This window comes from Coenobita brevimanus, chromosome 112 (genome assembly GCF_032717465.1).
Source record: "Coenobita brevimanus isolate Jiangsu-jjx chromosome 112, ASM3271746v2, whole genome shotgun sequence".
In the NCBI taxonomy this organism is placed as follows: domain Eukaryota; kingdom Metazoa; phylum Arthropoda; class Malacostraca; order Decapoda; family Coenobitidae; genus Coenobita; species Coenobita brevimanus.
In genome coordinates this window covers 32,943,129-32,964,163 of record NC_137065.1, presented here as the reverse complement: position 1 = coordinate 32,964,163, position 21,035 = coordinate 32,943,129, and the positions used below count along the sequence as shown (strand labels likewise).

The 21,035-nt window shown below is 44.9% G+C and overlaps 2 non-coding genes across 2 annotated transcripts; one reads left to right on the top strand and one right to left on the bottom strand.

The window, feature by feature from the left end:
- The first annotated feature begins 2,568 nt into the window (after nt 1-2,568).
- On the top strand, nt 2,569-2,641 carry TRNAR-UCG (transfer RNA arginine (anticodon UCG)). The gene has a single exon. It is a non-coding gene; the product is annotated as a tRNA-Arg (tRNA).
- Nucleotides 2,642-20,743: 18,102 nt separating this feature from the next.
- On the bottom strand, nt 20,744-20,827 carry TRNAL-UAA (transfer RNA leucine (anticodon UAA)). The gene has a single exon. It is a non-coding gene; the product is annotated as a tRNA-Leu (tRNA).
- Nucleotides 20,828-21,035: the final 208 nt, after the last annotated feature.

The following is a 21,035-nucleotide window of genomic DNA, read 5'->3' as shown; positions in this document are numbered from 1 at the left end:
AACAGCAACAGGGGAACGTGTGGGGGCGACGCAAGTTGGAGGAGGGTTGCGTTTCGGCTCCCAGCATCGGCGCCGACTTAATCACACAGGTGCCGAAACGAGCAAACTCACACCTGCCGCAACTACCCAAACAATGCAGATTACAGGGTGGTGTGGAAGACCGCCGGGATGAACTTGTTGTGGTGGTGGTGGTGGTGGGGAGATTGTGGTGGTGAGCGTGTGATGTTAGGAGGATTGTGGTGATGGAAGTGTGGTGGAAGTGGAACTGTGGTGGTGAGATTGTGGTGGAAGTGGGATTGTGATGGTGAGTGTGAAGCAAATGGGATTGTGGTGGTGAGATTGTTGTGAAAGTGGGATTGTGGTGATGAGAGTGTGGTTGTTGTGGTGGTAGGGAATGGTGAGATTATGGTTATTGTGGTGGAAGGAGGTGGTGAAATTGTGGTTGTGTGGTGGAACGGGGTGGTGAGATTGTGGTTGGTGTGGTGGATGGGGGTGGTGAGATTGTGGTTGTTGTGATGGAAGGGGGTGGTGAGATTGTGGTTGTTGTGGTGGAAGGGGGTGGTGAGATTGTGGTTGTTGTGGTGGAAGGGGGTGGTGAGATTGTGGTTGGTGTGGTGGGAGGGGGATGGTGGTGATTGGATTGTGGGAGGAAGATTACTTTGGGAGATTGTGGTTGTTGTGGTAAAGAATTGTGGTTAATATGGTTGTGGTGCGGAGACAGTGGTGGCAGGGGAATGGTGGTTGTGGTGGTGGTAACTGGATTGTGGTTGTGATGGTGGTGGTGAGATGGTTTGAGGAAGGATTGTGGTTGTGGTGATGGTGATGAGAGATATTGTGGATGTGGTGACAGCGATGGCACAATTATGGATGTAGTTGTAACAGTGGTAGCGAGACTGTGGTGATGGTGGTAGTTATGGTAGTTGGGGTAGTGTGATGACGGTAGTTGTGGTGATGGTGACAGTGAGAAAGTTAGGAGAGTTGAGGGAGGCTGGAGAGAAGATGGGGAGAGAGGAAGGAGTGGGGTGAAGATAGGGAGAGAGGAAGGTGTGGGGTGAAGGTGGGGAGAAAGGAAGGAGTGGGGTGAAGATGGCGAGACAGGAAGGAGTGGGGTGAAGATGGCGAGACAGGAAGGAGTGGGGTGAAGATGGCGAGACAGGAAGAAGTGGGGTGAAGATGGGGAGTGAGGAAGAAGTGGGGAGAACATGGGGAGATTGGAATGGGTTAGGAGATGGTGGAGAGAGAGAAAGGATGATAAGATGTAAGGAAATAGGAAGAAATTGGGATGCGGGATAGGGATGGAAGAATGGGGGAGAGAGAGAAAAGGTCTGAGGGAAGGTGGGGGGGGGGGATAGGAAGAGGATGAGAAATTACTGAACGAGGAAGGAGGCCGGAAGAAAGTGAAAGAGATAGGAAGTGAGGAAGAGTGAGAAAATCGGAAGGAAATGGGAGAAAGTGGGAAAAGAGGGAGAGGAGTTTGGGAGAAGATGGGGAGATGGAAAGGGAGATGAAGGGGCGATAGGAAGGGGTTGGGGGAGGGTGAAGAGGGGAGAAAGGTTGATGGATGAAAAGGAGATATAGAAGAGGATGGGGAGATGGGGAGAGACTGGGAGATGATGGGGAGACTGGAGGGGGGGAGAAGAGGGACTGAGATCCAGTTAGGGATTGGGAGGTTAAAGAAAAGGAGAGATTGGGAGAGGAAGAGGAAAGAGGAGGGAGCTGGGAGAAAATGGGGAGATAGGACGGGGTTGGGGAGAAGATGGGGAGATTGGAAGGGGTTGGGGAGAAGATGGAGAGATAGGACGGGGTTGGGGAGAAGATGGGGAGATTGGAAGGGGTTGGGGAGAAGATGGGGAGATAGGAGGGGGTTGGGGAGACGATGGAGAGCTAGGAGGGGGTTTGGGAGAAGATGGGGAGATAGGAGGGAGTTGGGGAGAAGGTGGGGTGTTCTGGAAGTGATATAGAACTTTCAGAGACAAGTTATTACATTCATGAACTTTCTTGTGCTTTGCGGTGCCTAAGTTTGCCCCTTCACACCATATCATTTTCTTCTGCCAAATCTCTAACCAAACACCTTGATAATACTGAGGTGAATATTAACGTGAAAAAAGCAGACACCTGTAAAATAGTGTGTGGATTTTTTATTTTATTTTATTTTTCCCTTCTCTGTTCATCTTCCACTTAAAAAAAAAAAAGGCAAACTTATATATTTTTTTTCAGGTATAGGTTAATTAATAGGTTCCTTACGAGAGGTTAATTAGGAAAGGTTGTGCATAAGGTGTACGTGACGATATGTTAAGCTCTTCAGTCCGGTGATCTCTGTCTGTCTGTCTTGTCTGTCTGTCTGTCTCTCTCTCTCCACCCTTGAAGTTTCTCTTCTCTCGCTCCTTCAGTCTTCCTTTTTCCTCTCTCTCTCTCTCCACTCTTGATGTTTCTCTTCTCTTGCTCTTTCAGTCTTCCTTTTTCTAACCCCCCCCCCTCTCTCTCTCTCTCACACACACACACACTCACACATATATATCTAGCTTTCATAATACTTCTCTCTCAGCTACTCCACTATTCCCATCAGACGACCGTGTGGCCTAATGGATAAGGCGTCGGACTTCGGATCCGAAGATTGCAGGTTCGAGTCCTGTCACGGTCGATGTTTTTTTTGCTCCTTATAAGTGAGTGCAATTAAGTGTAGTGCCTTATAAGTGAGTCCTATTAAGTGTAGTGCCTTATAGGCGAGTCCTATTAAGTGTAGTGCCTTATAAGTGAGTTCAATTAAGTGTAGTGCCTTATAAGTGAGTGCAATTAAGTGTAGTGCCTTATAAGTGAGTCCTATTAAGTGTAGTGCCTTATAGGCGAGTCCTATTAAGTGTAGTGCCTTATAAGTGAGTTCAATTAAGTGTAGTGCCTTATAAATGAGTTCAATTATGTGTAGTTGGATGTGTTAGCTTTGAGTGAAACGAAGATGAAAGGGAAGGGGGAATCTATGTTTGGAAGTGTGAATGGAAGATTGTCAGGTGTTGATAGAGGAAGGGCAAGAGAAGGTGTGGCCTTGTTAGTGAGTCCGGAAGTACAGCAGTGTGTGATTGAATGGAAGGAGGTGTCATCGAGACTGATGTGGGTGAAAGCGAAATTTGAACGTGAGTTGTGGGTGTTTGTGAGTGCATATGGGCCTGGTAGTGAAAGGGATGAACAAGAGAGGGAGTCTTTCTGGAATGATGTTGATGAGTGTCTGCAGAGTTTTGGAGCGAATGTGAATGTGGTAATGATGGGAGATCTGAATGCTAGAGTGGGAAATGTAGCAGTTGAAGGCGTAGTTGGTATGCATGGTGTGCCTGGAAGAAATGAAAATGGGGAACGAATGATAGCGATGTGTGTTGAGCGAGAGATGGTGATTGGGAATACGCTGTTTGAGAAGAAAGATATTTATAAGTATACATGGGTGAGACAGGAGGGTGGAAGGGTTGTTGATAGAGCTTTGATGGACTATGTGGTTGTGTCTAGGAATGTAATAGGAAGATTGTTGGATGTGAGAGTTCTAAGAGGGGAGGGTGGAGGTATGTCTGACCACTACCTGGTGGAGGGAAAGTTAAGAGTAGGTAAGAGATGGGTGAGAGCTAGGAGGGTTAGGTGTGGCAGGGAGGTTTTGAAAGTGAGTCAGTTGGATAAAAGAGAGAAAAAGATAGAGTATCAGGAGAAATTGAAAGATGAGTGGAGCGCAGTGAAAGATCGGGAAAATGGCAGCGTGGAGGAGGAATGGCAGTTGTTTAAGAGTGCTGTGGTGGGGCATGCAGAAGAGGTGTGTGGTGTGAGACGTGTGGGTGGTGGTGTAAGAAAAGGAAGTGAATGGTGGTGCGAGGAAGTAAGTATGGCTGTGGCCGAGAAGAGACGTGCATATGAAGTGTGGCTGCAGAGGAAGGATGAGATGTCATATGAAAGGTATAAGGAAAAGAGGAATAGAGCGAGAAGGGATGTGCGTGATGCTAAAGTGACAGCAGATGAGAGGTGGGGTAGGCGGCTGACAGAGAATTTTCAACAGAATAAGAAAATGTTTTGGAAGGAGGTGAAAAGGGTGCGAAAGGGAGAGTCTGGGAAGGAAGAACGAGTAAAAGCAGAGGATGGAAGGATGTTAATTGAGATGGATGCAGTAAGGAAGAGATGGGCAGAGTATTTTGAAAGATTATTAAATGTAGAGGAGGAAAGGGTGGCTGAGATTGTGGCGGATGGAAGGGTGCAAGGAATAAATGTGTTGGGAGAGTTGAATGATTCTTTGATCACGAAGGAGGAAGTGGAGAAGGCAGTAAAGGAGATGAAAACAGGGAAAGCTGCAGGTATGGATGGGTGTGCTGTGGAATGCCTGAAGGGTGGTGGAGTGACTATTGTTGACTGGTTAGTAAGATTGTTGAATGTGTGCTTTGAGAAAGGTATGGTGCCAATTGACTGGGCAAGTGCTTGTGTGGTCCCGTTGTATAAAGGCAAGGGTGATAAGTATGAATGTACTAGCTTTAGGGGTATAAGTCTGTTGAGTGTTGTAGGTAAGGTGTATGGTAGAGTGTTAATTATGAGAGTTAGAGAGGGTACAGAGGGAGTGATTAGTGATGAGCAGTGTGGCTTTAGGAGAGGGAGGGGATGCGTTGATCAGGTGTTTGCTGTGAGACAAGTGTGTGAAAAGTATTTAGCGAAAGGCAAGGATGTGTTTTGGGCATTTATGGATTTAGAGAAAGCGTATGATAGAAAGTGGTTGAGGAGGCGAAGGGGAAGACAGGAGGAAGCAGCTCCTGTGAGAAGAGTGGAGAAATTGCAAGATAGTGAGAAGAGGACAGAGTATAAGAGCATAGTGGAAGAAAGATTGGGAAGGTATGAGCTAGAGCAGATGGAAGGGGTGGAAGACGTATGTAAGATATTCACGGAAGAGATAAGCGCAACGTGTGAGGCAGTTTGTGGAGTGAGGAGGAGATGCAAGGGTGTGCAAGGGACAGCATGGTGGAATGATGAGGTGAAACGAGCTGTGGAACAAAAGAAGAAGGCATATGGTGAATGGTTGGCGAGTAGAGGTAGGGGAGAAGATGAGAGAGAGAAGAGAGAGGTATATGTGAGCAGGAGAAGGGAGGTTAAGAGACTGGTGAAGGAGAGTAAGAAGAAAGTGGATGAAGAGTTTGGGAGGAATCTGAGTGTGAAATGGAGGGAGAGTAAGAAATTGTTTTGGAAGGAGGTAAAGAAAGTAAGGCAGTGTGAAAGGGGAAATAGTAGGGGAGTGAAAGATAGGAATAATAGATTGTTGGTGGAGAAAAGAGAGAAATTGAGGAGATGGAAGGAGCACTTTGAGGATTTGTTGAATGTAGAGAGTGAGAGCAGTGCGAGTATAAGTGGTTGGGGAATGGCTGGGAGAAGAAGAGATGAGAGGAGGGAGGAAGAGATCAGTAGGTCGGAAGTAGTGGAAGCGATGAAGAAGATTAAGCTGGGAAAGGCCCCAGGAATTGATGGAGTGTGTGGTGAAATGCTTAGGTATGGGGGTGAGATTGTTGTGGAGTGGATATGGAAGTTGTGTAGATTGGCTTGGGAAGAGGGAAGGGTTCCAGAGGACTGGAAATCAGGTATAATTGTTCCTCTGTACAAAGGAAAAGGGGAGAGAGAAGTATGTGGTAACCATAGGGGTATTTGCCTTCTTAGTGTGACTGGTAAAATATATGGTAGAATACTCATTGATAGGGTTAGGCATATGACAGAGGAGCTAGTTGGAGAAGAACAAGGGGGATTTAGGAAGGGAAAAGGGTGTGTAGATCAGATATTTGTTCTAAGATGTTTAGTGGAGAAGTATCTAGAGAAGGGAAGGAAAGTGTACGCTGCCTTCATGGACTTGGAGAAAGCTTATGACAGAATAGATAGGAAAGGTATGTGGAAGGTATTAAGAATATATGGAGTGGAGGGGAAATTGTTGAGTGCTGTGAAGAGTATGTACGAGGGAGCTAGGGCTACGGTGCGAGTGGATGGTGAGCTGAGTGAGTTCTTTGATCTCAATGTGGGACTGAAACAGGGGTGCGTAATGTCTCCATGGCTGTTTAATATATATATGGATGGGGTCGTAAAGGAGGTACAAGGTAGGGCAGTGGATGTGGGGGTGGCCCTAATGAATGAGGGTGAGTTTTGGAAGCTTCCGGTGTTGCTGTTTGCTGATGATACAGTATTGTTGAGTGAAGATGAATGGGAGTTGCAAGGTTTGGTGAATGAATTTGGGACAGTGTGTAGGAGGAGGAAGCTGAAAGTTAATGTAAACAAAAGTAAAGTTATGGTGTTTGAGAGGAATGAAGTCACAGAGTGTGCAGTGAGGTTGGATGGTGAGGATATGGAGAATGTGAGTGCATTCAAGTACTTGGGTAGTGTGATGAGTAAGGATGGAACTTTGGGGGATGAAGTACGTGAAAGGGTACAGCAGGGAAGGAAGGTTGTTGGCACACTGAAAGCAGTGATGAGAAATAGGGAGGTGAGTATGGAAGTTAAGAAGTCACTGCATGATGGTATTGTGATCCCTACCCTGACGTATGGAAGCGAGGCGTGGACCTTGCAAGAGGGGAACAAGTCAAGAGTGAGAGCAGTGGAAATGAGTTACTTGAGAGGAGCATGTGGAGTGACATGGAGGGACAGGTTGACGAATGAAGAAGTGAAGGAACGTTGTGGGGTAGATGTGGATGTGGTTGAAAAGATTAGGAGAAATACACTGAGGTGGTTTGGACATGTGGAGAGGATGGAGAATGAAAGACTGACTAAGAGGGTGTATGTAGGTGAGGTGGAGGGAGGGAGAGGGAGGGGTAGACCGAGGATGAGGTGGAGGGATGGAGTTGAGAGGTATATGAGGGAGGGGGGGGTGAGTTGGGGGGAGGGGAGTCAAATGGTGGGTGACAGAGTGACTTGGAGGCGTTTTGTCTGCGGCCACCCTTTGCGGGATTAGGGCGTCGGGCTATAGATAGATAGATAGTATGATAGAATTGATAGGGAGGCTTTGTGGACTGTTTTAAGATTGTATGGACTTGATGGTAGGTTACTAAAAGGGGTGAAAAGTTTTTATGTAAATAGTAGAGCATGTGTAAGAGTGGGAAATGCTGTAAGTGATTGGTTTCCCGTGAGAGTGGGGCTGCGACAGGGATGTGTGATGTCACCTTGGTTGTTTAATATTTACATGGATGGTGTTGTAAGGGAGGTGAATGCAAGAGTTTTAGGTGGTCTGAGTCTGGTAAATGTTGATGGTGGAGATTGGAATCTGAAGCAGCTGCTGTTTGCAGATGATACTGCACTGGTGACTGATTCAGAGGAGAGATTGAGACAGTTGGTAGAGGAGTTTGGAAGGGTGTGTGAAAGGAGGAATTTGAAAGTAAATGAGAATAAGAGTAAAGTGATGAAGTGTACGAGGTTGATAGATGGTAGGGGGATGAATATAGTTTTGAATGGTGAGTTGCTTGAGGAGGTAGATTGTTTTAAATATCTAGGGTCACATGTTGCTGTGGATGGAAGAATAGATGCAGAAGTGAAGTTTAGAATAAATGAAGTAGGAAAGGTGCTGGGAGGAATGAAAAAAGTGTTTAAATGTCGTTCGCTTAGAATGGATGTAAAGAGAAGGCTGTATGAGGGTGTTGTGGTACCGACTGCATTATATGGGGCTGAAACATGGAATATGGGTGTAGCAGAGAGGAAAAGTTTGAATGTAATGGAGATGAGGTGTCTGAGGAGTATGTGTGGAGTGACGCGTATGGATCGGGTGCGAAATGATGAAGTGCGAAGGAGAACTGGAGTTGTTCAGGAGATGGCTGGTAGAGTTGAGCAGAGGGTGTTGCGATGGTTTGGGCATATGGAGAGAATGGATAATGAGCGATTGGTGAAAAAGATAACTAGATCTGATGTGAGAGGTGTAAGGCTGAGAGGAAGACCACGAATAGGATGGATGGATAGTGTGAAGAGAGCGCTGGATGCGAGAGGGATGTCTGTCGAGCAAGGAAGAGTGGCTGTGCGTGACAGAAATAAATGGAGAGAAATTGTGAATAAATAAGTGATGACGCAGCCCTGAGGGGATATTCTCCCGCATTTGGTCTGATCAGCTAGTCAGGTCAGGTGCGGGTAAGGGGATGGGTATGTTATGATGTGGCAGGGGTAAACCAGCTCTGCTGTCGGGCCCTGCTGCGGATGTCACTGATTGCATTGCGCAGTTGACCCTTGTGCGGTGTGGTGCGGTGAGGATCTGTCCGTTCTCCCCTTTGGGGCTAAGATGTGAATGAATGTGTTTAAATGGATGAGTAAATGGAGAGTGTGTCGTCCTGTCTCGGCTACCTCCCTTTCCTTGGGGGAAGCAGCCTAGGTATATAGATAGCCTTATAAGTGAGTTCAATTAAGTGTAGTGCCTTATAAGTGAGTGCAATTATGTGTAGTGCCTTATAAGTGAGTGCAATTAAGTGTAGTGCCTTATAAATGAGTTCAATTATGTGTAGTGCCTTATAAGTGAGTGCAATGAAGTGTAGTGCCTTATAAGTGAGTTCAATTAAGTGTAGTGCCTTATAAGTGAGTTCAATTATGTGTAGTGCCTTATAAGTGAGTGCAATTAAGTGTAGTGCCTTATAAGCGAGTCCTATTAAGTGTAGTGCCTTATAAGTGAGTTCTATTAAGTGTAGTGCCTTATAAGTGAGTTCAATTATGTGTAGTGCCTTATAAGTGAGTGCAATTAAGTGTAGTGCCTTATAAGTGAGTAAAATTAAGTGTAGTGCCTTATAAGTGAGTGCAATTAAGTGTAGTGCCTTATAAGTGAGTGCAATTAAGTGTAGTGCCTTATAAGTGAGTGCAATTAAGTGTAGAGAGTGTAGGTGTTGTTGGTATTGCAAGTGTCGTAGAGGCTGAGAGTGCAGATGAGCTACAGGGTGGGAATGGAAAGTGAGAGACTGACAAGGAGAGTGCATGTGAAAAGGAGGTACATGGTACAATTGGAAAGTGACAGACTGACTAGGAGTGTTATGAAAAAGTTAGAGGGTGCGAATGGAGAGTGAGAGTCTTAGGAGTGTATATAATAATGAGGTGGTTAGGAGGGGAAGGAGAGGGAGGCCAAGAGCGAGGTGGTAAGGAAGAGTGGGAGATGGCACGAACGGAGAGTGAGATTAACCAGATCATATGACGGAGGAGGGTTACAGGAGGACAGGGACACGAAAGACGAGATGGAGAGTGGAGGAGGGAAGAGGGGTCGTTACTTAATAGGGACGGGGACACCAAACGTCCTTGTGTCGAGGCCTCACCTCATGGGATGCGGCGTCAGGCACTTGAAATTCCCGTGTGTGTGTGTGTGTGTGTGTGTGTTTGGGTTCTTGCTTTCCTATACTTAACTTCGTCTCAGTGATCAGATACCACAGTCATCATCATCATCATCATCCGGACCTCCTTTCCCACCCTAGGGCAGGGTGAGGAGTAGCAATGTCCAGACAGCACAAATTTGCCCAATCCAATGGGCCACGCTTCCATTCACTCATCATTCAAGCCCCCGGAATCCTGGCTCTATCGGATAGGCCAAAAACATTCACCACGTTCTGTAGCTTCACATAAACGTATTACTTTTTCCTCAGCGATTTATTTTTGGATCCGGGTGGTTAATATAATTTTTGCACCTTACTTATGCAGAGTAAGGCGATACTGGAATGATTTAGGCAACACAGAAGACACTTGTAGCATATAAGCAAAATAACTCGATTACGAAGAGGTGTTAGGGAGCTTCCTCTCCCGACGAGAATGTGGGCCCCTCTCTCGTCTCCTTCCATCCTGTTCATCCATTCCTCACCTGTTTTCTCTCCTCTAGCTCTCCCTCTTCCCTCCTTCTTCTTTGCTATCCTTATCTCATTCTAGTAGTTCAGTTACTCTTCTAGGAGCTGCCTAGCATGGGCCAACCGGCCTACTGCAGTTATCCTCTCTTCTTATGTTCCTCTTTTCCCCTTATCCTTCCCCTCACTCCCTAACACCTTATCCCTCCCTTCACCCCCTCTACCCCTCTCCTTACTTCCCCTCTCCCCTTTCCTCCCTCCCTCTCCTCTTATTTTCTTTCCTCCCAGTATCCCTCTCCTTTCCTTCTCCCCTCTCCATCCTAAATCTTCCCCTCTCTCCCCCACACCTCCCTTCCATCACCCCCTCTGTCCTCTTCCTCCCTCCCTCCCTTTTCTCTCCCTCCCTCCCTCTCTCCCTCCCGTTCCTTAATCCCGTAGTCTAGCAGATATCATTAAGGGTTTATCGCTGAGGTGGTAATGATGGTGGGGAGGCGAGGTCTACCCCTTGTTCTGGCAATAATGGGTTGGTGGCGGGGTGGGGGGGGTGACATTAGTAGTGGGGTTGTCACAATACTCTTTATTAATGGGGTGCGGGGTGACAGGGGAGAGGAGTAATGGGGAGAGAGAACTGGAGGGAGAGAGGAGTGGGGAGAGGCCTGGTGAGAGAGGAATGGGGGAGAGGAATGAGGGGAGAGGAATGGGGAAGTAATGGGGAGTAGAATAAGGACGAAAAGGGAAGGAACTTGAGGTGAATGATGCATAATAGTACAAAGAAAAGGAACGTAGAGGAATGGGATGGGAGAGGAATGGGGAAGTAATGTGGGAAGGAATTAGGACGGAGAGAATGGAGTGAGTGAGAAAGAGGAATGACACAAATGAGTACAAAGGAGAGGAAAGCCAGCATCAATAGAACTAGTGGTTATTTTTAGGCTGTTTGATAAAGAGGAGACAATGTGTATTATAATTATCTTCTATGAGTTAAGTTAAGGTGAGCAGAGCAAGATAAACAGTGCAGATAAAACAACGTATGATAAAACGCTTGGTGATGGAGAGGGTCGCCTTCACGCACTGACATCGACTTAACCGGGAGAATCCACTGCCCGGTTATATAACTTTCCCTCAACTCCCTCGCTATCCCACGAAAGGAAGATGGTGGACTGCAGGAGGAGGGAAACTTCAGCCTGCAGTCCACCGAGTTCACGTTCGTATGTGCCTGGGATCAAAACAACAGATTAAAAGTTTACTCTGGACGGAAGAACTTTGACACACATGTTTACTGTGGCCATTCAGCTATGACTAATGCACGGTATTATGAATTTTGGATGACTCGAAGACCAGTTAGGACAAAACCTCCAAAGGACAAAAGCCCCACAGGACAAAAACCTCCCTAACCTTACCTCAAGTACCCTATCCAAACTCAGCCTAACTTACACTAATCTATTTTTCCTTAACCCAACCTAACCTAAACTACCCTACCCTACCCTACCCTAACTACCTCACCCTACCCTACCCTAACCTTTCCCAACCTACCTTACCCTACCCTACCCTAATCTAAACTAATCAAACTTAGCCTCATATGACTTAATTTAACCTAACCTAACCTACCACAGGATTTTGTCCCGGAAGCTTGTCCTGGGAGCTTTCATCCAAGGGGCTTTTGTCCTATGGGGCTTTTGTCCTATGGGGATTTTGCCGGACAACTGCAAGACAGCTGCCCCCCCCCCCCCGTCCTAGAAAGACAGTCTAAGCAGGTGTATTTCTTCTAAACGTTGCTCATATCATTTCTCAGTCAGTATTTTATTTTCTAAGGGTATATCACTTTGCTAAGATTTCGCTGTATTATATTGTTTCTCTAAGATTTTTTAATTGTGATCAGTATTAAAACACACTGAGGTGGTTTGACCATGTGGAAAGGATGGAGAGTGAGAGACTGACGAGGAGAGTGTATTTGAGTGAGGTGGATGGGGGGGAAAGGGTGGGGGACGCCGAGGATGAGATGGAGGGATGGAGTGGATAGGTATATGAATGATGGGGGTGTGAGCTAGGAGCAGGACAGTGAAATGGCGGGGGACAGGGCGACATGGGGGAGATTTGTTTGTGGCCACCCCTTACGGGATTAAGGCATCTGGCAATAGATAGATAGACAGTATTAAATCCAGTACTCTAACTGGGTGACAGGTAATGGGACAGGTAGACAGGTGGAGAATAATCAAAATGGGTGACAGGTAATGGACAGGAGGACAGGAGGTGAATGTAAAGAAAAATGGAAGAAAACAAAAGATGGAAAAGAAGTTACGATTTCTCAGCACATCCCTTGGAAGATATTATTGTCGTTTAGGGAGCTCCCTAACACCTCTTCCTTAGCTATTTATTTCTGGATGTGGCTGGTTAATATCAGTTTGTACGCTATTTATGCACGGTATGGCGATATCAGAAGGATTTATATAGCACAGAAGAGGACAGTAAGATGTAATAAGGAGGATAAATCACTTAGGAAAGGGTGTTAGGGAGCTTCCTTAACCGACGAGAACATGAGCATTAAGGAAGCTCCCTAACACTCTTTCCTCACTGATTTATCTTCCTTATTACACCTTGCTGTCTTCTTTTGAGTCATTTAAATCATTCAAATACCTGTATCCCAGGCATAAATAACATACAAATTGATATTAACTAGTCCCATTCAGAGATAAGTCGCTAAGGAACAGGTGCTTGGGAGCATGAGAATATGCACCTGTGAACACACGTGGGAGGTGTAGTGAGAGAGAGAGAGAGAGAGAGAGAGAGAGAGAGAGAGAGCAAAGGGAAGGGAATAAAAACAACAGCAAGGAAATAGTACACGTCCGGTTTAATGATAAAAAAAAAAAAATACAAAAAAAAATAATAAAAGTCAGATGCAGTTCCTGTTATCTGAAGGAACATCCGCTACTGATAGTGTTCCGTTGTATTAGTTCCGGGTTGGATAACATCACGGCGTCCGGGTCTGTGGGCGCATGACCGCTCGTGGCCCTCAGTCAGTCAGTCAGTCGGTCAGTCAGTTAAATCGGTCAGCTGTCAGTCAGTTAAATCGTCAGTCAGTCAGAAGGCAGTTAAATTGGTCAGTCAGTCAGTCAGTTAGCCAGTCAGTTAAATGTCAGTCAGTCAGAAGTCAGTTTAATCGGTCAGTCAGTCAGTCAGTAGTCAGTTAAATCGGTCAGTCAGTCAGTCAGTTGTCAGTTAAATCAATCAGTCAGGAGTCTGTTAAATTGGTCAGTCAGTCAGTCAGTAGTCAGTTAAATCAGTCAGTCAGTCAGGAGTCAGTTAAATCGGTCAGTCAGTCAGTCAGCAGTCAGTTAAATCGGTCAGTCAGTCAGTCAGCAGTCAGTTAAATCGGTGAGTCAGTCAGTCAGTAGTCAGTTAAATCGGTGAATCAGTCAGTCAGGAGTCAGTTAAATCGGTCAGCCAGTCAGTCAGTCAGCAGTCCGTAAATGAGTCAGTTAAGTCAGCTAATTGTTAAGGATGTTGGTAGTCAGTTAACTCAGTCAGTCACTTGGCCTATTCTCTGTTGCTGGTCAATTAATGGTCAGTAGTACCATAAGAGAGTCCGATGAAAGTCTTTAGGGAGGAGTCCGGATAAATAAGATTGTTCAGTTAAATTCCGGATAAAGAATAGCGAAGAGTCCATAAAAAGCGTGTGAGTCCGGATAATAAAGGGTAAGTCCGGATAATAAAGGGTAAGTCCGGATAATAAAGGGTAAGTCCGGATTAAGGATGGAGTCTAAATAAGAAATCCCTCTAATGAGTCCGGATATAGGGAAGGAGTTTGGAAATGGGAAGGAGTCTGGATATGGGAAGGAGTCTGGATATGGGAAGGAGTCTGGACATGGTAAGGAGTCTGGACATGGGAAGGTGTCTGGACATGGGAAGGAGTCCGGATATGGGAAGGAGTCAAAAAAAAAAAAAAAAAAAAAAAAAAAAACGGATAACAATGAAGTGAATCCAAACAAAATGAGTCTGGATAAAGGAAGGAGTCCAAATAACAGAAAAAAAATGACAAAAACTCTGGATAATAAAGACTGATTTGGGACGATAAATAAATAGTAAAATAAAAAGCGTGTACTAATAAAAAAAGAAAGTCCAAACAATAAAGTCCAGGTAACAAGGGGAGTGAGTCCATATAACGAGGAATGAGTCCGGATAAGACGGTAATAAAGCCGGACTGTTAAGGGTTCGAAGGGGGAGGGGGAAGGGTAGGGGGAAGGGGAAGGGAAGAGGGGGAAGAGGAAAGGGGGAGGGGGAACTAATATCAGCTGAGTCTAATATTCAATTAATGGGATGTCTGACGGAGGGGGGCCGAGGGAGGGGCGTGAAGCGGGATACTGAACCTTGCTGAGGAGAGAGATACGGGTGAAATTAGGGGATTAGAGTATACAAGGCCCAAACGGAGGCGTACTGCGTTATTCTGAGCCTTAGTGACTCCGGAAACAAGGGTGAGATTAGGGGATCACGGGTTCGAGAGAGGGCTGAGGCATTTTGCACCTTATCGACAGGAGAAATAAGGTTGAGTTTAGGAGACTGGTGGGGGCGGGTGGGATAATTTTGAGCCTTATTGATGGGTTGTGTAGGAGCAAAAGTTCTCTTGTCTTCCACTGCTTCGTATTCTGAAATTCCCGAGGGATTTAAAGCCTTCTGGAAGTAGCAAATAAAATCCACAACATCGTCTCTATCGAAAATGCAAGGACAACGCAAACTGGACCATATGGAACCCTGGTATAAGGTCCAAAAATCCGGCCCATCAATCCACGAACCAAACCATAAAAGAACAAAGCAAACTAACCCTTACAGAAGAATGCCATAAGGGAGGTACTGGTCCAGGAAGGAGGCAGCGTGACGTGGCAAACTGGACCTTATAGAACCCTAACATAAGGTCCAAGTTCCGACCCCAGCGACCCATCCATGTAACCACGAAGGGTACAAAGCAACTTGGCCCTTACAGAAGAAGGCCCTAAGGATGGAACTGGTCCATGGGTGAGAAGAAAGGGCCAGTCACGATGCTATCAGGGCGGTAATGGATTTATACATTTTGGTGGCTGTTTCTGTTGTGGTCATTAGATGGACTGGCTGACTGGCTGGTTAAATGGCTGACTGGCTGATTGTGTGGCTTTATGGCTGCCAGTTTGTGTGTTTGTGTGGCTGTGAATGGCTGTGAGATAAGCTGTTGTGTATGTGTATGGGTGAGAGATTGGCTGTTTGTGTATGTGTATGGGTGTGAGATTAGCTGTTTGTGTATGTGCATGGCTGTGAGATTGGCAGTTTGTGTGTCTGTATGGCTGTGAGATTAGATGTTTGTGTGTCTGGGCTGTGAGATTAGCTGTTTGTGTATGTGTATGGCAGTGAGATTAGCTGTTTGTGTATGTGTATGGGTGTGAGATTAGCTGTTTGTGTATGTGTATGGCTGTGAGATTAGCTGTGTATGGGGCTGTGAATGATTGTTTAGGGATCTGTAGGGCTGTGAATGCTTGTCTCGAGGTCTAAATGACTGTGAGACTTGCTGTTTGTATGACTGTCAATGGGTGTGAGATTAGGTGTTTGTGTGGCTGTGTATACCTGAGATTAGGCCTGGTGTTTGCACGTCTGTGATTAGGTTTTTTGGGGGTGTATATAACTGCGAGATTTGCTGTTTGTGTATGGCTGTGTGGTTAGCAGTGTGAAATGAATGTTTGTCTGGAGCAGCTTGTAGTGGTCAGGTGGTTGGTTGCGGGGGCTGAAGTTTAGAAGAACCAGAGATCATTCCCACGTTTCATGGCGAGGAAAACTCTATTCTTTTATCTCAGCACACGCATTTTTTTTTTTTTTTAAGAGTACGTCGTAGAAACCTGAGAGTGTTAATAACGTCTTAAGGGATATTCCACATGTAATAAAAGAAAAAATAAACATCCTCTTTGTTCAGCACGGACGGTGGGCATTAGAGCCAAAAAGGTGACATGTGAAGGTTTGTGACGCCATCAGTTCCGCGTTGGTGGACTGCAAGGCCTATGGAAGGAAACATATACACTGTTGTAGCTCCGGGATCATATGTACTTGAACCCAGTGGACTGCAGGCTGAAGATAAGGAGGGAGCTGAGGACCGTCTGTATAACCTGGCAGAGAACCCCCCGGCTATATCGGTGCAACCACGAGAAGGCGTCTCTCCCTTGCACTAAATAAAGAAAAAATGTACTTGCTATACGTCTGAATGGCGATGTGGCTGAGATGTCAAACTAGCGACTGACTATCCAACGCTGACTAACAATGAGAAGTTACCTACAAAATGAGTACAAGCTGACTCACCTACTGACTATGAACCGACTAAATGCTGACACCTGAATGACTCTGTGGGCCACAGACTTATCTAACACTAACCTCTACCTGAAAAAAAAAAAAAAAAAAAAAAAAACTGACACAAGGCACTCAAGCTGACACGCTGACTGACTAATGGCTGACAAAAAATCACTTACTGACTGCTGACCACTACCTAAACTAACTTCTAACTGACAAATAACCTAAAATAAAACTGACACGAATGGCATACAAGCCGACTAATGACCGACTGCTGACTATCAACTGACTTTGCTGACCACTACCTAAACTAACTTCTGACTGACATATAACCTAAAATAAAACTGACACAAAAGGCATACAAGCCGACCAATGACCGACTACTGACTGATTATTAACTGACTTTACTGACCAAACACTACCTTCTGACCAGCTGACAACTTACCTAGAGGAAACTCTGACACACGTGGCATATAAGCTGACTCACTGACTGACACTGAGTAATCGCCTGACACAGTGACTTCCTGCCTGACATCTGGAGGCCTGACTCGCTGCCTACCACAATGATTTCCGGGCTATGTTACCAATATACCTAATTTATTTATCTTATCAATATACCACATTAATTTCCTAACAAAAATGTAAACCACGGGCGTTCAATTCCACGTGTTAATTATTCCTTTATTTATTTATTTATTTATTGTGGATGGAGGACACCTGTAGTCTGGTATATGGATTTTTTTTATTTCTGAATTTTTGTTTTCTTTCTTCTGTAAAAAAAAAAGAAAAAGAAATGTGTTCACTTTAACTAGGCGCAAAACTGCCACCTTATTTTCTTCAATGTTGGGCTGTGGCAAGAGGATGAGCACTAGAATAAGGTGCTAGTCACGAAGAAGTGCTTTGGAAAGGGTATGGTGCCATAATATTATTCTACCACCACGCTAAAACTGCAAAAGGACGAAAATCACTGCCTGGTTAATTGAACATGGCAGATTTTTTCGTCCTTTTCCAGCTAATTTCGTCCTTTTCCCGCCAATTTCGTCCCTTTCCAGTTATTTTCGTCCTTTTCCAGCTAATTTCGTCCTTTTCCAGCTAATTTCGTCCTTTTCCAGCTAATTTCGTCCTTTTCCCGCTAATTTTGTCCTTTTCCAGTTATTTTCGTCCTTTTCCAGCTAATTTCGTCCTTTTCCAGCTAATCTCGTCCTTTTCCAGCTATTTTCGTCCTTTTCCCCGCTAATTTCGTCCTTTCCCCCCCGCTAATCTCGTCCTTTTCCAGCTAATCTCGTCCTTTTCCAGTTATTTTCGTCCTTTTCCAGCTAATCTCGTCCTTTTCCAGTTATTTTCGTCCTTTTCCAGCTAATTTCGTCCTTTTCCAGCTAATTTCGTCCTTTTCCAGTTATTTTCGTCCTTTTCCAGCTATTTTCGTTCCTTTCCTGCTAATTTTATATGTCGGTTAAGGAAGTTCCCTAACACCTCTTCCTAAGCGATTTTATTTTTGGATGTGGGTGGTTAATATCCTTTTGTACGCCATTTACGTAGAATATGGCGATAGTGGAAGGATTTATGCAACGCAGACCGGGACAGTAAGGTAAAAAAAAAAGAAAAAAAAAGAAAAAAAAAGAAAAGCAAAATAAATCGCTTAGGAAAAAGTGTTGGGGGCAAGGAACAACGGGCCAACTGAAGGGGTTAAAACTTCCCTCCATCTTTCCTACGATTTTTTTTAAAAGTAAGGAAGAAGGAACCAAAGGCCACAAGCTCCAAAATTGTTCCCCAAAATATATAAATAAAATAAAAACAAGATAAGAGAGAAATAAATAAAATAAAATCGTGAATAACCCTTCTATCTATCGGTATCTATCTCCCTATCTATCTCTTAAACTATCCATCTAAATGTATCTATATATCCATTCATTCATCTGTTTCATCTATCCATCCTATCATCCATCCATTCATCCATCCAGTCACCCATCTCTCCCACACATCCATCCTTCATCCATACAATCATCCATCCATTCATCCATTCACCTATCCATCTATTCATCCATTCATCTATCCATCCATCCATGCATCCATCCATTCATCTATTCACCTATCCATCCAATCATCCATTCATCTATCCATCCATCCATCCACCCATTCATTCATCCATCCATCCATCCGTCCATCCATCCATTCATCCTCTTTCCTCTCTCTCTTCTCTTCCTCCATCAAGAGCATTAGGTGATTAATTTTAGCAGAGATGAAGTGGTGATTTGTGGTGATAATGGGGGACAATGATGGTGATAATGGTGGTGATAGCGTCATTGGTGGTGAAGTTGATGGTGATGGTGGCACGGCGGGTTGTGGTAGCGACTGTGGTAGTGGTGGTAGTGGAGGAGGAACTAGTGGTGGTGAGGAGACTTGCTGTAACGATGATGATGATGATGATGATGATGATAACTGTTGGTGGGCAGGACACAGGTTAAGATGGTGATGGTAGTTGTGTTGATGGGGATAATGACAGTAGTGATGATGGTGGTGGTGAGCTCTGGGTGATGAAGACTGTAGATATTTGTGACATGAATCACGATTATGACTGAAGGAAGATGGTCATGGTAGTTTGATAGTGGTAGTTGTGGTTGTGGGATGGTAGTTACGATATGACTGGTTGATGTTTGGATTGATGGGTGTGATGGTGATTGTGGTAGTGATGATATTCGTTGTGGTAGTGGAAATGTCATTCTCTCTCTCTCTCTCTCTCTCTCTCTCTCTCTCTCTAAGCCCTTTCATATATTTTCAATCTCCCACATGCTTCTCCATTCCTCCCTCTCTCTCTCTCTCTCTCTCTCTCTCTCCGGGGTGTGGTGGACTCGTGGGGTGATAGTGGTAGTGGTTGCGATGGTGGTAGTTGTAGTGGTGGTGATGGATGGTGGTTACACGGTCTGTAATGAGGTTCTGAGAGAGAGAGAGAGAGAGAGAGAGAGAGAGAGAGTAAGACCTGTAAAGCAAAGGACACATTATTATTAATTTCTGTGATAGAGAGAAGCCCTTCAATCCACCAACCAACACCGATCAATCCACCGGGAACGTAATCCACATAGGAGGGCCCAGGGGAGAATGGCCCTTGTGGAGTGAGGCGGTAAGGGCTCAATTAGGGCAGGGGTTTGGGGTCTGGGTTAGGGCTGTGTTAGGTGGCATGATTAGGGACAATTATCACACAATTCATCACCAGCACAACCATGGACCACACACACGGCTTGGCGGGCGGTCCACCTCCTCACTCACTCACTCCCTCCCTCTCTCTCTCTCCCTCTCTCTCTCTCTCTTTCCGGGACAAGTTTTTCTTCTGCTGATGTGCGTTCATGACTCTCTCTCTCTCTCTCTCTCTCTTTCTTGGGAGTGCAGCGTCTCTGTTAATGCTGTTGTGATGACTGTACTCCCTCTCTCTCTCACTCCCTCTCTCTCTCTCTCTCTCTCTCTCTCTCTTCCACTACTTAATATATCTATTCACACTACTCCCTGCCATTAAGAAAAAAAAAAAAAATCATTTCTCTCTCGTTCTCACCTCAATAAATGAAGAAGGTAATTCTGACAAGATATTCAAGATGATCAGGTGAAAGTATAAGATAAATATGAATAAATGCAATACATGAAAATATACGTCCTCGGGCTGAAGGGCTTACATGGATCCCCAAATGGATCTAAACTGACCTGACCTGACCAGAGTGGACCTAAACTGATCTGACCTGACCTGAGTGGACCTAAACTGACCTGACCTGACCTGAGTGGACCTAAAGTGAACGAAATGAACCTAAGTGGACCAGATTCGATTATTATCACCATTATTATTATTATTATTATTATTATTATTATTATTATTATTATTACTGTTGTTGTTTTTGTTGTAGTTGTTGATGTCGTTGTTGTTCTAATCAGGACGTGAACATTCAAGGCCATCAATGGACGGGAATGGACGCAAAGGACGTCAATATAACCAGAATGAAGGTTAGGAGACGAAAAGATCTGAAAAAAAATAATGCCTAGATGTATCCAAAGAACCTGAACGAAGAAAAATATATCTGAAGGAAGAATATATATATATATAAAAGAACGTAATATACCTAAATGGGCTACCTAAAAAAAAAAAAACTACTTTTACTCCAACTTGCCCTAAATTCCCATCTCTCCATTTTGAATGCTGAGTTGTGAGAACAGACTGACAATATGATGCTAGTCACAAAGAAGTGCTGTGGAAAGTAAGAAGACACTAGGTTATGGTGCTAGTCACAAAGAAGTGCTGTGGAAAGTATGGACTGACACAAGGCTATGGTGCTAGTCACGAAGAAGTGCTGTGGAAAGTTTGGACTGACACTAGGTTATGATAAAGAAGCGCTGTGGAAAGTACGGATTGACACTAGGTTATGATGCTGGTCACAAAGAAGTGCTGTGGAAAACATGCAGAGTGGTCGCACTGTCTCTTACTGCCACAGAGCTACGTGAAATAACCCACACAAAGGACGAAAATCTTGGCCACGTTAGAGTACAAAGAGTATAGGAGAAAGAAACACCGATGTGGGCCTTAGTGTGCATTGACGTATCGCCTCATGGCCTCCTCAGCATACACACTACGTCCCACATCGCTGTTTCTTTCTCCAATTGTCAACGAAAAGTGAATCAAAAAGCGTATAGCCACGTTGGTGTGTCAGGTGTGGGGTTCGAACCCACGCACTCTTACGAGTACCAGAACTTAAGTCTGGCGCCTTAGACCACTCGGCCAACCTGACAAGATGATGAAAAGCCCTACCACGGACACTATACTCTGTTCACTATAACTTGGCTAAGGTTTAAGAAGATTTGGGTACTAGAATATGGTGTTAGTCACGAAGTCGTGCCATGAAAAGGATGCAAGGTGGTTAGTCACGAAGAAGTGCTCTGAAAGGGATGCAATAGTATTATCTTATTCTGACCCTGAGCTACGGGAGACAGACTGCA